The sequence below is a fragment of the Moschus berezovskii genome, chromosome 3 (genome assembly GCF_049115385.1).
Source record: "Moschus berezovskii isolate FMDL1 chromosome 3, NW_MosBer_1.0, whole genome shotgun sequence".
NCBI classification, from domain to species: Eukaryota; Metazoa; Chordata; class Mammalia; order Artiodactyla; family Moschidae; genus Moschus; species Moschus berezovskii.
In genome coordinates, this window is record NC_142462.1 from 96,134,583 (window position 1) to 96,155,478 (window position 20,896).

Sequence of the window (20,896 nt, forward strand, 5' to 3'; positions counted from 1 at the left end):
GCAACCCACTCCAGTATTCTTGCTTGGGAAAACCCATAAACAGAGGAGCCTGGAGGGCTACAGTCCATGCATTGCAAGGAGTCAGATACAACTTAGAAAGTAAACAACAGCAACAAATATTTATGTAGGTCTATCTCAACTTTTAAAACTCTTAATGTTCTTTTACTGATTTGAACTTCAGGATATGCTTTTCAAGTTAATTTAATGAAACAAACTATAGATAATGTAATCCTGCAGTGTGATGCTAAGAACTTTTCCTCTTGCCTTGGAATTGCCGATAGTTGTCCTGGGATGAAAACCAAGGAACCTGAGTTCCACGTTCTGTGGAAACCACCGACAGTTGGAGGCAGCACTCTCCCAAGGACTTAGGAAGAGAACAAATCCTGCCATAGTCAGCCATCACCCTGGCATCCCTTTCAGTTCTTCCTTACCTTTGTGGGAAGAATCCTGGACAAGAGAGATGTAGGGTGACTTATCAAGGGCAGCTGCCCTACACAGTGCTTCTGGTGAGGGTACTTCTCCCCACTTCCTGACTTCAGCCTACAACAAAGCCATGCAAATGTGGAATTAGGGCATGAGAATCATTCAGGAAGATCTGGGCTTTCTGCAAAAAGTGGAAATTGACAACCATAAGATTGAAATCTAAGATTTTGCTAAGATTTGCAAGTATATGCAATGTGTGCAGCAATTTCTTTGTTCTAGTCTTTATAGTCACACACACACACACACACACACACACACACACACAGTGGGAGGAAAAACAAGGATCTGTGATATGAATTCACAGTAAGACCTGCTTTGAAAATATATTACCTTTTCTATGTGGTCTTGCCACATGTCAGTTTGCAATATTATTCTGATCAGTGCAGTTCAGCTCAGTTGCTCAATCGTCCAACTCTCTGTGATCCCATGGACTGCAGTATTGAAATCATATCAAATGTGTCTCTAACCACAATGGAATCAATAATACAGGCCAAAGAAGCCTGAAGTGAAATTAAAAATCATGTTGAAACACAGCTTATTGAAATTTGTGAGACATACCTTAACTGTGGTATATCTATAGAGAACTACTCAGAAATAGATAGGAGCAAATTATTAACTCAGTCGTGCCTGACTCTTTGCAACTCCATGTCCTCCTGTAACGCCACGCTTCCCTGTTGATACCGACTCCCGGAGCTTACTCAAACTCCAGTCCACTGAGTCAGTGATGGCATCCAACCATGTCGTCCCCATCTCCTCAGTTTTTTTTCCAGCATTTCCAATAAGTCAGTTCTTTGCATCAGGTGGCCAAAGTATTGGAGTTTCAGCTTCAACATCAGTCCTTCCAATGAATATTCAGGACTGATTTCTTCTAGGATTGACTGGTTGTATCTCCTTGCAGTTCAAGTTACCCTCAAGGGTCTTCTCTAACACCACAGTTCAAAAGCATCAATTCTTTGGTGCTCAGCTTTCTTTATGGTCCATACATGACTACTGGAAAAACCATAACTTTGACTAGATGAAACTTGTTGGCAAAGTAATGTCTCTGCTTTTTAATATGCTGTCTAAGTTGGTCATAACTTTTCTTACAACAAGCAAGCATCTTTTAATTTCATGGCTGCAGTCACCATCTGCAGTGATTTTGGAGCCCAAGAAAAGAAAGTCTGACACTGTTTCCATTGTTTCCCTATCTATTTGCCATGAAGTGATAGGACCAGGTGCCATGATCTTAGTTTTTTGAATGTTGAGTTTTAAGTCAACTTTTTCATTCTCCTCTTTCACTTTCATCAAGAGGCTCTTTAGTTTCTCTTTGCTTTCTACCTCTCCCTTTTATTCTTTTTTCATCACCCTGATACATCTCTCTCCTAGATTCTTTGGCCAGATTTACAAGAGATACTGATGATGGTACAAGTGATTTTCTCCTTATTGCCTCCACTCTTCATTGCCTCCACTAACAAAGGGCACAAGGACCTTGACTACTAAGACACTACTTTTCAAATAAAAAATTTTGGTTCTCTGTCTGTATGATAATACTCTTACCCTCATTGTAATGTTTCAGTGGTGCTTTATTCTAGGAAACTCTGTTGACAAATTTCTGGTCTTAGATGTTAACCTGGTTATAGTAGTTGTAAAAGGGTTCATCCTGTATTTAAAGGAAGCAGTTATTCTAAAACCACAGGGTCTGTGATTGACTAAATACTATTTCAGAACTTGAAAGTTTATGTCTGGACTGTTTTCTGTCTTGTGAACCTTTGGATTCAAAACACAAATTTTGGTTTTCAGGAAGCATATGGATGAGTATTAATCACTCCCTGATATGAAACATGTTTATTTATCTTTATATTTAATAGCAGTGAATTTATAAAATTATGTGGATTATCTTCTTACTAATGCACTGGAGGTTAAATAAAAGGGATTTTATTTTTTATTAAAATGCTGTCCATTTTGTTCAACTTGGTCTCTACCCAGCAGTCTGAAATTCAGTTTAGTATTTTATTTATATATTTTTTAACAAAAGCACAACAGGACAAATCCACACTTTTATTTATTTTCAAGAAGTTTTTATCCTTGAAGGGTACAGCGTCACATGAATTCTGTGTCCAATGGCCTTAGCAGGAAGGTTGCTTCAGAATTTGGCACGAACCATGCCACTGTTTCCATGCCACTGAGCTCTAGTTATCTTTCCCCAGATTACTCTGGTTTTGTTAGGTTTTCCACCAGGAGTTATTGTGTTGTTCTTTGCTTTGTACACATCAGCACATCTCTTGCCTAGATAGAATTCAGTTTCATCTCGAGCATATACACCTTCAATTTTCAGGAGAGCAGTGTGTTCCCTTTGGTTCTGTAGACCCCGATTATAGCCAGCAAAAATGGCCTTGGACCACAGCCTTCCAGACATATTTGTCATTTTAGAAGTCCCGTTCCCAGCAGGCCTCCACAGAGTCCAAGATGGCTGAAAGAGCCAGTTTAGTATTTTAGATAGAGTGTCACAAGATGGGCTTCCATAGTTCAAATTAAGCTTTCTGGCTTATAAAGAATTACACTTGAGTTGAGCATTGTTATTGTTTATTGGATACTTTACCTAGTTGAGTTTCAAGAGGTTTGAAGGTGTTTTAGGTGGTTGACTTTTTTCCTCCATTTCAAGAGGAGGTCCTGGGTGAGGCATAGGAAATAACAGAGGGTCTTAACGATACTTTTTAAAGCATATCAGAGATATTCACTGGCTGGACATCATTGAGAGAGCTTGCTTGTTCTTCATTTCCTGAATTAATAAAAGTAGTGAATTTGCAGATTTTACTCATTGTTAAAATATGAAGTATATGATCCATATTTTTAGATGAGATTTTATATAATTTTAGTTATAACTATCACATAAATAAAAAATTGGAATATTATTTTGCCATTATTAGGTATACAGTAGCAAATCTAAAAGTGATTTTTAAGCCAAATGACATGTTTGTTGAAAATCTTGTTAGTTTTACTAAAAACTGCACATCATAACAAATGACTTAAATTGAAGAAAGTAGGGAAAACCACTAGAACACTCAGGTATGACCTAAATCAAATCCCTTACGATTATACAGTGGAAGTGACAAATAAATTCAAGGCATTAGATCTGATAGAGGGTCTGAAGAACTATGGATGGAGGTTCATGACATTGTACAGGAAGCAGTGATCAAGAAATTCCCAAGAAAAGAAATGCAAAAAGGCAAAATGGTTGTTTGAGAAGGTCTTACAAATAGTTAAGAGAAGCAAAAGTCAAAGGAGGAAAGGGAAGATATACCTATTTGAATGCGAAGTTCCAAAGAATATCAAGGAGATATAAGAAAGCCTTCGTCAGTGATCAGGGCAAAGATATAGAGGAAAATAATAGAATGGAAAAGACTAGAGATCTCTTCAAGAAAAATAGAGATACCAAGGGAACATTTCATGCAAAGATGGGCACAATAAAGGACAGAAATGGTATGGGCCTAACAGAAGCAGAAGATATTAAGAAGAGGTGGGAGGAATACACAGAAGAACTGTACAAAAAAGATCTTCATGACCCAGACCACCCCAATGGTGTGATCATTCACCTAGAGCCAGACATCCTGGAATGTGAAATCAAGTGGGCCTTAGGAAGCATCACTACGAACAAAGCTAGTGGAGGTGATGGAATTCCAATCGAGCTATTTCAAATCCTAAAAGATGATGCTGTGGAAGTGCTGCACTCAACATGCCAGCAAATTTGGAAAACTCACCAGTGGTCACAACTGGAAAAGGTCAGTTTTCAGTCCAATCCCTAAGAAAGGCAACGCCAAAGAATGCTCAAACTACGGCATGGTTGCACTTATCTCACACACTAGCAAAGTAATGATCAAAATTCTCCAAGCCAACCTTCAACAGTACGTGAACTGTGAAGTTCCAGTTGTTCAAGCTGGATTTAGAAAAGGCAGAGGAGCGAGAGATCAAATTACCAACATACTTTGGATCATCGAAAAAGCAAGAGAGTTCCAGAAAAACATCTGCTTTATTGACTGTGCCAAAGCCTTTGACTGTGTGGATCACAATAAACTGTGGAAAATTCTGAAAGAGATGGGAATACCAGACCATCTGACCTGCCTCCTGAGAAATCTGTATGCAGGTCAAGAGCAACAGTTAGAACCTGACATGGAACAGCAGGCTGGTTCCAGATAGGAAAAGGAGTATATGACAAGGCTGTATATTGTCCCCCTGCATATTTAACTTATATGCAGAGTACATCATGAGAAATGCCAGGCTGGATGAATCACAAGATGGAATCAAGATTGCTGAGAGAAATATCAGTAACCTCAAATATTCAGATGACACCACCTTTATGGCAGAAAGTGAAGAAAAACTAAAGAGCCTCTTGATGAAAGTGATAGAGGAGAGTGAAAAAGTTGGCCTAAACCTTAACATTCAGAAAACTAAGATCATGGCATTTGGTCCCATCATTTCATGGCAAATAGATGGGGAAATAATGGAAATAGTATCAGACTTTATTTTTGGGGGCTCCAAAATCACTGCAGATGGTGACTCCAGCCATGAAATTAAGACACTTGCTTGTTGGAAGAAAAGTTATGACCAACTTAGACAGCATATTAAAAAGCAGAGACATAACCTTGCCGACAAAGGTCTGTCTAATCAAAGCTATGGTTTTTCCAGTAGTCATGTATGGATGTGAGAGTTGGACCGTAAAGAAAGCTGAGCACCGAAAAATTTATGTTTTGAGCTGTGATGTTGGAGAAGACTCTTTAGAGTCCCTTGGACTGAAAGGAGATACAACGAGTCAATCCTAAAGGAAATCAGTCCTGAGTATTCATTGAAAGGACTGATACTGAAGCTGAAACTCCAATTCTTTGGCCACCTGATGCAAAGAACTGACTCACTGGAAGATCATCTATACCTGATGCTGATATAGATTGAAGACAGGATTCAAAGGGGATGACAGAGGATGAGATTGTTGGATGGCATCACCAACTCGATGGACATGAGTTTGAGTAAGCTCTGGGAGTTGGTTATGGACAGGGAATCCTGGCATGCTGCAGTCCATGAGATCCCAAAGAGTTGGATATGACTGAACAACTGAACTGAGCTGAACAAATAACTCTCATGTATTCAAAATGAATTAATTGTGGAAAATAAATCCAAGGCATTCATTTTCCATTATTGTGTCTGCCTGAACAACTGAGAACAGATATTTTATGAATGTAAGCCTGAGGTATCCCATTATTTTATTAGGAGGCATGTAGATATTGAATGTTTTTACATTTTGCTGGTATTCAACCAGGATCATACATTAAAGAGTGATCTCACTATGTGTCTAACTTCTCACCCTTTTTTTTTTTACTAGTAAATTTAGGAGAATATTTTAATTGATAAGAAATAGCCTCAGTTCTCTCATGATTTTGAGTGCTTTTACATTAAAAGCAGTAGAAAGGCCTGAGGTCAAGGTGTTTTAAACAATACATAAATTAGCATATTGTCACAGTTTAATTTATCTCATATATATTAATTTTCCACCTATAAACTTCACAAGATTAAATGTCATACACTTTTCAAATATGTAATGAAATAAAACTGAGTCATTATTTGAAGGTTATATGCTCTTCATATAACCTACTAAATAGATTTATCTACTCATGTGTCTGCCCAATCACGAAATGATAACCACATTTAGCTATTCAATATTCAAGTACAAAACAAGGAGACATTAATGACTGATGTGAGAATTAAACCAATGACTTTGGTCTTGGTCATGTCAAATTCTAATCAAATGTGTCAACTGTTGTCAAGTAAGAGTAAAGGAAGAAGACAGGCCCCATGTTATAAATTAGGAATGGTTAATCGTTTGCCTGTAGAACAGTTAAGAGTAATTTCTCTTCAACGTTTCAACGAAATGTGTTGGTGATGGCAGTTAGTTGTGTACCACATAATCACAACCTTTGGCCACCAGGTATTAAACTGCATGTCTATCTAGGTCAACTAACTTCTTTAGCAGCTGAATTTATGCATCTGAAATAGCTGATTTTATCAAATATGTGGTTCAGTTGTGTTAGAAAAGAATGTGAACTGCCCAGCATCTGTATTTCTTAGTTTATGTTCTATTTTTTCTCTTCCTTTTAAGAGTGCTGATGCATCCAACATTTATGTTCCTTTTTGTCTGTGTTATATTTTAGTTTCTGCGTCAGATTTTTATTTTACCCAGCTTTCCTCTGGGGCTTCAGATGTTATACTCTTCAGTCTTACAGTTGCTGTGTTCTGGAATGGATCTTATATTTCTGTAATGATTTGTTTTGTATTTCTACTACCTTTTAATTATAAGCAACCACACTTTAGGTATGCACCTCTTAAACATCAGAAACTTGAATGAACTGAGGTTTTAAAATAGGTCAATAGATAACCATTTAGATCCTAAAAATGTTCCCAGTAAGCAACATTCAGGCTAGAATAACATTGTGTATGACACCCTAGTGACAGTGCTACTCATCTTTTTGAAATAAATGTCAGATATCTTGGGTAAGAATTGGCAAACTGCAAATATAGAGCGAATTATTTTTGTACATGGAAAAAATTTGTAGTCTTAAATTTTTCATAGAATGCTGAGGATTTTGTAGAAATTTATTTAGGATGTGCTGGATATCTGCAGACCTTTTTAGGCTTCAGTATTATTATGACATATCTGGTTGTTCTATATATGTATCATGTGTGTGTGCTAGAGGTTATTTTTGAATCAGTTTGCTTGCTCTTCAGTTTTCAAATTAAACTTTCATCTTACTCTTTACATCTTGCCTTGGAGACCCAGACATAGCAGAGATAAGAATGAAGCACAAGAGGTGAAAATAAGGGAATTAACTGAAAGTCCAAGTGACATGCTGTGCTGTGCTTAGTCGCTCAGTCATGTCCGAATCTTTGTGACCGACCCCATGGGCCGTACATAGCCCACCAGGCTCCTCTATCCATGGGGATTCTCCAGGCAAGAATATTGGAGTGAGTTGTCATGAGCTCCTCCAAGGGATCTTCCCAACCCAGGGATTGAACCCAGGTCTCCTGCACTGCAGGCGGATTCTTTACCATCTGAGCCACCAGGGAAAAGTGACATTTGTGAAGCCGTCAAGTGCATTTCAGTGTCCTGGTCCCAGAATGCCAAAAGCATGTATAAAATAGATCTGAGTATTTGGAACTCTACAATGAAAAATTTGTCTTATTATCAACCTGTAGTGAAACACATAATTTGATAAACTCCTCTCAGATACCTCTGCTCTATATTTTTGTGTGTTTCTCATAAATAAGAAGGGTTAGTTGAGGATGACCAGATATTACAGCAAAGCCTTCAGCATGAAAGTGGTCCAAACAAACAAATAAATGAACATAAAAAAAGAAACTCAGAAGAAACTGAGAGAAAGCAGAAAATCAAATTAAATTTTATAAAGTATAGAATTAATATATTTGGAAAAATAATAGAAGATTTTGCACTCATAACATGAAAACAAGATTCCTCTTAAATGGCATAATAAGAAAATAAGAATCTTTCAAAAAATTTGTTATAATGAAACTGGTTGAAATAGATGATCAAATTTTAAGTAGAAAGTTTTCTTTAAAACAAACACCTGAAGATGTGAACAATAAGAGAGAGAAGATAATTCTTAAAAATAGATTATCAATCCAGCTGATATCTAACTAATAGTTTTAGAAATTGAAAAAAAGGTGGGGGGAAGAGATATTTATAAAGAAAATAGCAGGAAAATATCCTATTACTGAAGAACATAGATCTCTAAGTTTAAAGAGCTAAAATAGACCCAGTTATACTCAATAATAAACGGTTCAAACCAAAGGCATATCATTATGAAAGTTCAAAATACTGGATATTGAAAAGATTCTGAAGTTTAAAGAGAAAACGGAAAAACAGACTCAATCTACAAAAGACTACAAAAGACTACAAAAGACTAAAAAAACAAGTTCCTCAGCATCAGTACTGGAAATTAGAAGAGTATTACATACCTTGAGGAATTAGGGGACAAAGTTATTTCAACCTCAAATTATAAAGAGAACGAGATGCTATCAGACTTAGATGGTCTGAAGACTTTTATCTCATATACTTTTGCTTAGAAGAGGCTGGAGAATGGGTTTCACTGCTCCACCAAAAGCAAGGGAATAAACCAATAAGGGAGTTTCACGGATTTCAGGAAACCAGAGTTGCAACCAATGAAACAGCAGTCAGAATGAAGGAGAACCTGAGGACACCAGGTAGGCAGCAGGCTGTGGTGCTGCTGATTAAAACAGAAGGCTTTGGGGGGTAAAAATAGAATTGCTGTTTGATGTAACTCATTTACCACAGCAAAAAGTTTTGAAATCTGTATGTGTTTTAAAGATCCAGAGAGGTTTTACAGATTTGGGGAAACTTAGCACTTGGTACTAAAATGAGTCAAATTAAAAAATAAAGCCATTATTAACTGTCACAAAGAAGGCTGAGCTTGCTTTCTTCTTCTGAAGAACTGATGCTTTCGAACCATGGTGCTGGAGAAGACTCTTTGAGAGTTCCTGTGACAGCAAGGAGATCAAACCAGTCAATCCTAAAGGACACCAATCCTGAATATTCATTGGAAAGACTGATGCTGAAACTGAAGCTCCAATGCTTTGATCACCTGATGGGAAAAGCCAACTCACTGGAAAAGACCCTGATGCTGGGAAAGATTGAAGCCAGGAGGAGAAGAGGGCAACAGAGGATGCGATGGTTGAATTGATGTTGATGATTATGGCGTCATCAACTCAAAGAACGTGAGTTTGGGCAAACTCTGGCAGCTAGTGCAGGACAGAGGAGCCTGGTGTACTGCAGTCCATGGGGTCACAAAGAGTCAGACACGACTTAGAGACTGAACAACAACAAAGCACTTGCACTGAGAAGATGAATCAAATTAAAAACTAAAAGCGTTAAGTAACTGCAGGAAGAAGAAAATACTGATTAGAAGGGACATAAGCATAGTGGGCTTGTCTTGTGGCTCAGCTGGTAAAGAATCCGCCTGCAGTACGGGAGACCTGGGTTCAAGGCCTGGGTTGGGAAGATCCCCTGGAGAAGGGAACGGCTACCCACTCCAGTATTCTGGCCTGGAGAATTCCATGGACTATATACATGGGGTCACAAAGAGTCACACATGACTGACTGACTTTCACTTTGAGGCTTCGCTCATAACTCAGTCGGTAAAGAATATGCCTGCAGTGCAGGAGACCCGGGTTTGATTCCTGGGTTGGGAAGATCCCCTGGAGAAGGAAATGGTAACCCACTCCGGTATTCTTGCCTGGAGAATCCCATGGATAGAGGAGCCTGGCAGGCTACAGTCCATGGGGTCGCAAAAGTTGGACACAACTTAGTACCTGAACCACCACCAATCATAGTGTACGTTTTCCCTGGTGGCTCAGCAGTAAATTCAGGAGTCATGGGTTCAATTCCTGGGTCAGGAAGATCCCCTGGAGAAGGAAATGGCAACCCATTCCAGTATTCTTGCCTGGGAAATCCCATGGACAGAAGGAGCCTGGCGGGCTACAGTCCATGGGGGTCACAGAGTCGGACACAACTTAGCAACTAAACAACAACAATCATAGTGTACTGCTTTACTTGGCAGTCAGTACTGACATCGTTATAATTTTGAATATTTCTAAAACTTGATCTTCATGTTGTAAGTTTGGAGAGGAGAGAAGGTGGCTGTTTAAGTTGGAGGATAACACATTCATTAAAATAACAAGGCAATAGAATGTCTAAAATTCCTAAGTCAGAGAAGCGTAGTAAAACTATGCTACCTAAAATTATGAGGCTAAATTACATAAGAGACAGCTAAAGAGTTGAAGATTGTGCCCTCTGAGAAACCAGGATAGAAAAGTGGAGTGAGATGTGACTGGTATGGCTATTTCCTGTCGTCAGTCTTGTAGTAGTTCTTGAAGGAATCCGTATATATGCATTATTTGATCGAAATAAATATTTTTAAAAGGACAAAATACCCGATGGCTATTGGAGAATGGAAGAGGCCACCTTTGTCTTTTCCACCTCCTTTCTCATCGGTCTTCCCCACTCTGTGCCTCAGCCCTGCTGCCTTCTTGCTGTTCCTTGAAGGCGTGATTCTGTCCTGAGGACTGCACCCGTGCCTCTGCTGCTCTCCCCTCAGATATCCGCATTCATCTTTAAGTCTTTGCTGAAATGGCACCCTCTCAGCCAGGTTGTCCTTGCCCACCCCATGTAAAATTGCACCTGCTCACTCACCTGCCTTATTCTGTCCTAATGCATTTCTCCGGAGCATTTATCCCCTTCTTACCTGCATGTGATTGACTTATTTGTTATCTCTCTTGTTTGCTTTCAGTTTTCTCTTAGTAAAATAAGAGCCTTCAAGGACAGACTGCTGGTTGCTTTTTCATGGTATATCTGGGTGCTTTTGATGTTTCTTTTTTTGTTGTTGTTGAATAAATCAATTAACTGAATGAAGGGAGGGGGCTTAAGGGAAGAAAGGGCAGACAGTGGGGGGATGGATGGAACAAGGAGCACCAGCTAGGGAGCAGTTGCATTATTTTATAGACAAGATGGTGATGGTTTGAGTCTGGGTGGATGTAAGTTAAATAGAGAGAAGTGATTTGAGATAGGTTTTGAACATCGAGTTGATAAAATGGGAGGAATATATGATTCTAAAACCAACATTGCCTCAATTTTGTGAGCAGAAAATACCTGCAAATAGAGAAAACTGAGATTCCAATACATATTATTAGAGCTTAACAGCATTCATAGTCTTGCAAAAATGAAATTTAAAGATAATTGTTTCATAAAAACCCATAGATGTTCTCAATATGGAATGAAAAGAAGAATGGTACAGTAACTTAGCTAACTACCACAGAAAAGCTTTTATAGAAATTTTTCGAAAACATTCTGAAATCTTTTCAGCCTGTGTGTAGGTTACAAAGATGTTTTTGTGCTTCAGGGTATAAAGACTCATATCTAACATTAACCAAAGATTCAATATTACACTTATTAATAGTCTTTTTTCTATTAAAAAAATACAGTTAATTCTTAGTGATAACATACAGAACCCAATTTCCCTAACATCTAAAAAGCTTGGCTTAAAGAAGAAAGTAGGTACTTTTCTTAATAATTATATACACAATTATAACCTACATAGATTTAAGCTGTGGGATAATTGGGAAAAGATTCTGTGTTCTCATTTTCACTATTTATTTGAAAACATCAATTATGGATTAATCTGATTACAGTGTAGTCAGCCAGTTTAATAAAATCAATTTTATTTTTTCCTGGACCAGGTATAGTAATAGCTAGTAAGTGTATATTGCAGTTTTCTTCGGTAAAGGACAAATGTTTCTATATTGAATACATTTAAAGTCACAATTCGTGTCTAAAATCTGATGTACACCTGAGTGATCTGTACAGTGGTTCTCTCAGTATTTATGACTCTTAATTAACTTCTTTTTCTTGTTCTTCCACAGCCTCTTGCTTTTTTTGAATCCTAAATGGGTAGCAAGGCATGGTAGGAAAGTGTGATCGTCAGAAGCTTTCTCTGTCCCTCTTTATACTTTAATAAAACTCTGATGCACACACACGCACACACACACAGACTGCAGACTTTTAAAGGCCTTTCCCCTACTGGGAAAACTTTGAGAGAAAGTTTCAAAACTAAGAGAAGTTATGGAGAAAGCAGCTCCATTCTCAAGTAGTTTGCAATGGCAGTCCAATCACAGGCACACCCCTTTTATTGTGATTCATTTTGTTGTGCTCTGCAGATACTGTGTTTTATAAATTGTAGGTCTGTAGCAAACCTGTGTTGTCAGATGATGGCTGGCAATTTTTAATAAGAAATTATTTAATTAAGGTTTATACATTTTTTTTTTTAGACATCATGCCATTGTACATGCTTATTAGACAGCAAGGTAGTATAAACATAGCTTTTAAATGCACTGGGAAACTAAAAAATTGGGGTCTCAATTTATTTCAATATTATTTTCTTTATTGTGATGGTCCAGAATCAAACACACATTATCACCAAGATAATGTCTGTATTTTCCCAAGCAGTTGGCTGTAGCCTCATTCAGCAGTGCACATTTCAGAGGATAAGACCTATCTTATCATATGCTATATAATATAGAAGAAAAAGCTTCATGTATTAGGAGCCTTCAATTTTGAACACACACAGAGATGAAATATTTTTCATTTTAATGAACTATTCAACATTTCAATAAGCTATTCAACATTTTAAACACCTAGACAAGTAGATGGTCTGTCTTACATTTATCTCAATGTTAAATTTACACGGAAGAATTTAACACGGGAAAATTCTTAAAGTTCTATTCAAGAACTTTAGGATCTATTTCATAACATGAGCTGTTATGGAAAGGGAACCATCACCTTCCATGTATTTGTATTTGAAATAGAAAATTATGGTGTAATATTTTCCGGCAGTATGAAAACTCAGATTCTTTTACCTGTAAAGGGTTAATGTATAATTAAAGATTCCAGTAGTATTAAAATTTAAGTATTAGTATTAAATAGAAGACTTAGATTAAAAAATCAATTCAAGAGAGAGTTTGAAATAAATTTCATATATTTATTGTTAGCTGTGACCATCTAATTTGAACATAATGACAAAACAGAGTATGCATTTCATTATCAATATTGTTTTCTTATCCACTGTTATTTGAGAGCAGTCCAGTGTGGCAAACCAAAATAAGAAATTTTTATAAAGTTGATAATATGTTTAGCATTGTTTTGCATCATCCTATATTCATTGACCTTTTTTATTCATTTTTGTGTTAAGTATGTGTGAGCACTTATTCTGTGCCTGGTACTAGAGAGTATACAAGGATTCAGCAGTTTCTCCTCTTAAAATGAACCTGGACAGAAGAGAAACAAATGAGCCTCTATTGATTGAAGGAGAATGACAGCCACCATACAGAGAAGAAGGTATGGATGCACAGATGCTTAGTGTATTAGTAGAGGGGTCATGGGAAGGGGCATTTTTAGGGTATTGGACTTGAGTGAGTTACCAGAGGCTAAGAACACAATTCAGGGAAGAGAAAGAGATTGAAGCCCAAGAAATCCTGGAAGAGGTCAGGGGAGGGGAAACTATGGAGACACTTTCTATATGAGATACAAGGTGAAAGAGGTCTATGAGTGAAGATAAAAGGCGATTAACAGGTAGAGAGGAAGGGACTTGCAAATCTTCCTGCGCAGTGGCTTCTGTTTTCCTGGCCATGACAGAATACTGAGTCAGCTCCTAATATAAATGAGGAGATTTAGCACAATCACTGGTCTGGAAAATGCTGATGGCCAGAGAAGGATAAATAAATTAAATGTGGCAGGAACAGTCCTCTGAAATTTTAAATCCTAAATGTGTAGTTGATTCATTTAGTGAATATGTATTGAATACCTACTGTGTGCCTAGGTTAGGTGCTAAGTATACAACAGAACAAGATAGACACATTTGCAGTTCTCAAGGAGTTCAGAGTCTTGCATGGTAAACAAGTATCAAAAAATTATTACATTACTAAATACTCATTGTAATTGTGAGAAAGACTCTTGCATACAAGAGTCACAATAGAAAGGACTTCCCTGAAGAAGTGGTGTTAGGATACCACATGAAGGATGAGAAGGATTGGACGTGGGTCGGGAGGCAGAGAAAGGAATGGGTGGAGATACCCAGGCAGGGGAATGCTGACCAGAGGCCTTGGGGAAGGAGTTGCTGGCAGGTGGTGGGCAGGGCTTCCCACCCATCAGTGGTGTGGTGCCTCTAGTGGGTGACAAGTGTGTCGAATAGTCATCTGTTCAGCTCTTATGTTGGTACCTCAAATTTGGCACCTCTCCAGATGATTTTCTTTTGTAGTTTTCTTTTTAACTGGGGGATAATTGTTTTACAGTGTTGTGTTGGTTTCTGCCATACAACAGTGTGAATCAACCATAAGTATACGTATATCCCCTCCCTTTTGAATCTCCTTCCCACCACCCACCCCATCCCATCCCTCTGCTGCTGCTGCTAAGTCACTTCAGTCGTGTCCGACTCTGTGCGACCCCATAGACGGCAGCCCACCAGGCTCTCCGTCCCTGGGATTCTCCAGGCAAGAACACTAGAGTGGGTTGCCATTTCCTTCTCCAATGCATGAAAGTGAAAGTGAAGTCACTCAGTCGTGTCCGACTCTTAATGACCCCGTGGACTGCAGCCTACCGGGCTCCTCCGTCCATGGGATTTTCCGGCAAGAGTACTGGAGTGGGGTGCCATTGCCTTCTCCTCCATCCCTCTAGGTTGTCTCAAAGCACCAGGTTGAGCTCCCTGTGTTATACACCAGCTTCCCACTGGCTATCTATTTTGCATATGATGATACATAGGTTTCAGTGCTACTCTCTCAATTTGTCCCACCCTCTTCTCCAGATGTTTTTATGTTTTGTGTGTTTACAGTCATTGAATTAATTTATCAAATATGTATTTGATAAAATGATGCTACATTTGACCTGTGCTAATATTCTATTCTAAACCAACCCACTGATAGTGTGTGAAATGAAAGTTTATCTTGGGGTTGCTTACCAAATAATTGGGACAATTCTCTTACTTTAGGCAGCTGGTATGGGGGAAAGTTTTCTCTCATTTCTTTTTCTTTTTTTTTTGGGTACTGTCAGTACAATAGAAAGAGACTGAGAGTAATTTTAAATTAATACTGAAGCAAAAGAATTCCCAGTGTAATATTCAGACAGACAGATTAAATAAACAATTTAGAAAATCATTCATAAAGTTCAGGCAAAAATAAACCAAATTAGTTTCTGGGGAAAGCTAAAACTGTTGCCTGGAATTACCCAGCTCTACTGACTCTACTTCGGAGAAGGCAATGGCAACCCACTCCAGTACTCTTGCCTGAAGAATCCCATGGATGGAGGAGCCTGGTGGGCTGCAGTCGATGGGGTCGCTAAGAGTCGGACACGACTGAGTGACTTCACTTTCACGTTTCCCTTTCATGCATTGGAGAAGGAAATGACAACCCGCTCCAGTGTTCTTGCCTGGAGAATCCCAGGGACGGGAGAGCCTGGTGGGCTGCCGTCTATGGGGTCGCGCAGAGTCACACACGACTGAAGCGACTTAGCAGCAGAAGCAACTGACTCTATTTACTTTTTAAATTGCATACTTATCTACTTTCCCTCTATAAATGACACCTATTTAGAGAGAAGGAAAAACCTGGCATTGCTTTTGTCACCTGTGGCTTGTTACACTTCTGTGAAAGCATATGTGTTTACCACTGTCTTAAATTGTTGGTTTGTGGTTACTTGATTTTATTGGAATTTTTAAAGCATACTTTTTTTATTTGTGTAGAAAAAAATTTTTTAACGTTTTATAAATTTCTGATGGTGATTTGTATCATCACTTACAAAAGTACATATTGTTTCAGCTCCTAAGTAAGCTTCATGCATAGAAAAGACTCCACTGCTCTTTCTTCTTGTACCCAAATGCAAACTTCTGGAGACCAGAGAGTGTGAAAAGCATCGAGTGTGTGTGTCCATGGTAATCTGCTGGCTGTGTGCAGGAAGTTACAGCAGCATTAAGCCATGAAAAGGATCAATTGTTTTTGTGAAAAACCCTCAAGATGTGCCTTGAATTCAAAGAATCAAGTTCATTAAAATAGTAAACTATTTATTAATGTTTTTTTTTCTGAAATGTCCTCAGTGGTCAGTGGTATTTTAAGGAGCAAAATGAAAAATATGATTAAAACCAGAACACAAAAGATTGTTGAAGACTGTGGAATGAAATTCTCAGTGTTTTTCCCTTCCTGAAAAGTTTTTAGTGGACACTTGCTATACTTCTGAGCATGGAATGGAATGTAACGTGAGATGGATATCTTTCATTCATTTTTTTGCTTATGTGCCAGGCTGGTTTTACAGATGAGAACATCCCAGGGTTTTCTGCTAGGTTTCCCATAGATAATTTGGTGGACAGGTAATTAAGGGTAACGTGGTACAAGGGGCTGATTAAACTACATTAATTTTTGTTGGATGTTCCAGGGAAATGGGGGTGGGCTTTTCCCCTCTGGGGAGAGACAGCAAGGCCTGTTATGGCATTTCATTATACTGCATACTTGCTCCTGCTGACTGATGGGGCTCTGTGTGAGATGGAAAGCCGAGTCAAGGCATGCCATTACCACCCACTCCCCTGGCCTGGAACACTACCTCAGACCAGCACGTGCTCCCTGCTCGGTGGTGTGGGGACAGCACATCCTCCAGACATTGTACTACCTAGAGTTTTCAGGCAGAAAGTGAACGCTTAGCCTCAGGCTTCTAGCTCACATCTTCTTGAGAAAAGCCAAACAGTGCTCCTTGCTCTCACTCCAGAGAGGCTTCTGGGAATTCTGCCCTTATAAGAGACATTTATTTAAGCAAAACATTTCAGTTAGTTGGAAGTACGTATACGTCAGTTAAAAGGGTTGTCAATTTCTGTAAGATATTTTTTCTGGGGTTAAAAATGGTAGTTTAAAATAATGTATGTTCCATATCTGCATCTCTATTCCTGCCCTGAAAATAGGTCCATCTGTACCATTTTTCTAGATTCCATATATATGTGTTAATATACGACACAGAGGGGAGGGGAGGGTGGCACTAATTGGGGATTGGGATTGACATAAATACACTGCCTTGTGTAAAATAAATAGTAAGAAACTGCTGTTTAGCACAGGGAGCTCAGGTTGGTGCTCTGTGATGACCTAGATGGGTGGGATGGGATGGGGGTTTGGGATGGAAGGGAGGTTCAAAAGGGAGGGGATGTACATGAATATAGCTGTTCACATTTGTTATACATAAGAAACAACCACAACATTGAAAAGCAGTTACACTCCTATTCAAAAATAAAAGTAAAATAATAGTAAAGTAAAATAATGTATACTTCAGTAATTACTGTTTTCTTAGCTTGCCAGTGACCTTGAGTGACATGTTCAAGCACTTGAGGCATTATCCTGCTAGTTTATGACCTCTTTGAAGAGCCCCTGTTTTAAGCTGTGCATCCCTAGCGCATGGGATGTGAAGCCACTGACTAGTAAATGAATTCTGCATGCACATTCCATTTGACACCACTATGATGCAATGGGGCATTCTACAGAATTGGATTTTTAAGTAATTAAAATATATCCTTTGAAGCACAAATTATTTTAAAATCTCCCTGGTATTTTGATGAAAATCTTTAAAAATGTAAATAGATTGTTCTACCTTTTCGAAAAGATTTTTCACATAATTTAACTTTTTAAATGATATATCAGTATTCTTATCTGTAGTAATTTTTTAAAATACTGTTGAAGAATGAGAGCCAGTTTTCCCATCATTAAGTAATTCATTTCTACTTTTGAGCTTGTCTTTCTGATTTTTAATAGTGGTATGGTCAACTTCCTCAACTATCTACTGTTACTTTTTTATGATATTTGAATTTCTTGCCCCAAATTTTCTTCTTTATATTAGATACAGTTGCCTATATTAAGTCCATTACTGTGGGATAGTTTTTGCAACTTACTTTCATCTGGATTCCTGATAGTTACATGTATGTTAAAGATGCCAAAATATAAACTTTGGGTACTGCTAATGTGATATGAAAGAATTATATGTGCTCATTGGCTTTGAAGCTATTTCTGTAACCATTCAGCTTTTTCTTCCTTTGGCTGTACCACACAGCACATGGGATCCTAGTTCCCTGGGCAGGGATCAAATCTTTGCCCCCCGCAGTGGAAGCACGGAACCTTAACCACTCGACCATGAGGGAGATTACACTATTCTGCTTTTAAAGTGAATCAATGTCTGTTAAATTAAATTTTGTTTATTATTGACAGCTTAGTTCTCCTTTGGATCTTTTTCAGTTATATTAAGTATGTTATTGAGTAAATCTGACTATAAAACATCGGTAGAAAATGTGTACTTTTCCCTGTTTTGAAATTCAGTGGACATATTTCTGAAAATATCTTCATGTAAAATGACTTGCCACTCCCCATTGGCAAATTAAGTTTGTTGTTTGCAAAAATGTATGTGTGTGTGTAATTTGATTGCTAGGACTGATGCTGAAGCTGAAACTCTAATACTTTGACCACCTGATGTGAAGCACCAACTCATTGAAAAAGACTGATTCTGGGAAATGTTGAGGGCAGGAGAATTGGCTGACAGAGGTTGGATGGCATCACTGATTCAATGCACATGGGTCTGAGTAAAATTCAGGAGATAGTGAAGGACAGGGAAGTCTGGTGTGCTGCAGTTCATGGGGTCACAAAGAGTCAGACATGACTTAGCGACCGAACAACAAAATGTTGATACTGATTATTATACCCACTTTGTAGATATGGGAGTTGAGACTTAGAAACATTGACTTGCCCAGAGAGCTAATAAACAATCCAACAGTCATTTCCAGCAATATTAATTGACTAATATATCTCATGTGGAACATAAAAGAATGGACAGAGAAAATTCTTGCCCTACACAGTTCGTTAAACAACCACTGTTCATTCTATAAAATAATGTGTCAGTCAGCTTCAGTTTACTTCCCAGATAAAAACATAATTGCTTATGTTTATAAATACATTCAAATGAATTAATTCCTTGGACTCCCAACCCCCATTACCAGTATGCTGCTGCTGCTGCTGCTGCTAAGTCACTTCAGCCGTGTCTGACTCTGTGTGACCCCATAGACCGCAGCCCACCAGGCTCCCCTGTCCCTGGGATTCTCCAGGCAAGAACACTGGAGTGGGTTGCCATTTCCTTCTCCAATGTGTGAAAGTGAAGTCTCTCAGTCGTGTCCGACCCTTAGCGACCCCATGGACTGCAGCCTACCAGGCTTCTCCATCCATGGGATTTTCTAGGCAATAGTATTAGAGTGGCTTGCCATTGCCTTCTCCGCCATTACCAGTATAGGAGGGAGTTATTTTTCAGGTAGAGGAACTGAGGCACTGAGGGGGCAAATGACTCTTCTAAAGGCCCACAGCTGGGAAGTTTAATAGCCAGGATTTAAATTCCTAGAGCTTCTGTCTCTATCTCTAGTTCTGATCTGTGATTTGATATATGCACACTGTGATCTGATACACAGTCTTTCAAAGTATATTACAGATGAAATCCAGCTCTTCATTTTTGTGAGCAGCACCCTTTACTGGGGAAGCTGAACTGTTGTAGGAGGCAAGTAGCTGTAAACTATATAACATGAATATAAAACCTTTTAGTGAAATACTGGTGCTAAATATAAAGGCCTAAGATTTCTAAACATTTAGCCTTTGCCTTTTCATCTTATAATTTCTGTTCAATCAGTATGACCATTTAAAGAATAAATATGGGAAAAAGCATTATTTTTAATCAAAAGTTCATTGTTTTTATATATAAGAGTAGACTTGGAATGATCGTAGCATTTCTTTTAATCGTGGATCTGTTCAGTCACTCCTTTGTTCTCCTGTTGTAAAACTCAAGACATCAATACAATAGCATTTACTTGAGCACCAAATGGGTAGGGTATTATGATACTTTATTTCCAAGGTTAAATCAGTGTTTTGGCTAGATATATGGTAGGTTATCAGTTAAACATTTCCCACCAAAAATATTAACCATTAATGAAATCACTGGCAAAAAGCATAAACTTCAGGAAGGTGGGAAGTCAGCTGGATGTTTAAAAATGTATTGAAGAAAATGGAAGTTCTATCTCAATATCTATGTCTTCATGATATACATATATGAATCCCAAGGCCTAAATCTTTTTATAAAAAACAGCTTTTGTTTCACATTGCAAAGATGCTACCCTTTATATGTTATAAGGTGGTTTTTTTAATTTAACGATCACTGTTGTCATATTAGACACCACAGGAAGGTGTTAATTATCTTGAGGTGGCCCAGTGGCCCAGTAACTCTAAGGCAAAATGCCAGCTGAGTTCTGGTTGCAGTCCAGGTTGAAAACACTACATTAACTTGTTCAGTCTCTTAACATCCTTACAGACAGAACGATAAGCCTGGAGAGAAAACATATTTGTTCCAACTGAGTTATTCCAAAATAAATATATCCAACCCCTGGCTAACCATTTGTGATTGTGTGTAAAAAGTAACTAATGAGCGCTATTCTCCAAGGTTGTTAATTATCTTCTGAACAGGAATGCTTTTTAGATATTGTTCCTCTGAGTGCAGTAAACCTGTGCTATCTAGGCAACCTAATGAGCGTCTTTGAGCATCTGCTACTGCAGAGAGCATTCAAGTTTCAGGCAGAAGTTAGGAAAAGCTTTTGCAACAGTGGGCCAGTAAGACCCAGTGCTGTCATTGGTATGGAGCTGTCACCAGTGCAAGATTTGAAGATAAATGTGTTGTGACTGACGATTGATGTTGGTGGTTCAGTGAATATCGTGGAACCGCCAAGTTCCATGGAGAATGTGTACATCTACAGGATAAAGTTAAGAG

At 38.3% G+C, this 20,896-nt stretch overlaps 1 protein-coding gene and 1 pseudogene across 3 annotated transcripts in view; one reads left to right on the top strand and one right to left on the bottom strand.

Moving 5' to 3' along the window:
- PTPRZ1 (protein tyrosine phosphatase receptor type Z1) overlaps positions 1-20,896 on the top strand; it is a 200,944-nt gene that overhangs the window by 26,282 nt on the left and 153,766 nt on the right. The window lies entirely within an intron of this gene.
- LOC148778376 (large ribosomal subunit protein eL33 pseudogene) lies at positions 2,531-2,937 on the bottom strand (annotated as a pseudogene).